Genomic DNA, 734 nt, shown 5'->3' on the forward strand with positions numbered 1-734 from the left:
GGGGGGGGGGGGGGGGTAACCTGAGTGGGCGTGGAGAATCAGGCTGTACGTCCAGGTGTGTTTAGAGTGGGAGTGACGGAGGTTTCTAAAGATTGCTCCTGGTTCTTCTACCTCAAAAAGATCTTTTTCAGATGAAGAAAAAGTTGGGCGAGCGAGGCGTCCCCACGTCTCACCTGCCTCCTGCTGCAGCAGCCGCCGGTTCAAACCCCACCCATGGCGGAAATAAAAAAATGGTAGTCAATAAAAGTAAAAGTAAAAAAGTAAAATTGTGAGAAACTCAACGATAAAAGTGAGTTTTAAGAAGAAGGTGAACTGATTCTGATCCTTGTATCTCAATATTTTTGAGAATTGCTGCAGGTCAAATGTTGTTAGTATCATGTTTCTATAAAATGCATCATGTAATAGAGGTCACTTAAAAATCTTTTATTTTGAAAACCACTATTATGTTATATTTTTATTTTCTTAATTTCCCGTTAATCGTCCCACTCTACTTGCTCGCTGTATCTCCAGTTCTTCCCACAACCTTTCCCTCGTGCTTCGCCGCTGTTTTGGGTTCCCATGGCGTCCGTGGAGAGAGTGGTCTACCACATTGAGTCTGATGTAGAAAACAAGACTTCCAGGTCGCGGCGTCCCCTTCGGTAACATGGCAGGCTCGTTTGTCCTCCCGTGGGAGTTTCCCCCGAGGACACTTCCCTCAGGTCCTCAGACTGAGGCTGCTGTCCCCACCCGCCCCC

This window comes from Seriola lalandi, unplaced genomic scaffold, assembly GCF_002814215.2.
Source record: "Seriola lalandi dorsalis isolate HSWRI2012SDOR001 ecotype SW California unplaced genomic scaffold, Sedor1 jcf7180002054888, whole genome shotgun sequence".
Taxonomy (NCBI): Eukaryota; Metazoa; Chordata; class Actinopteri; order Carangiformes; family Carangidae; genus Seriola; species Seriola lalandi.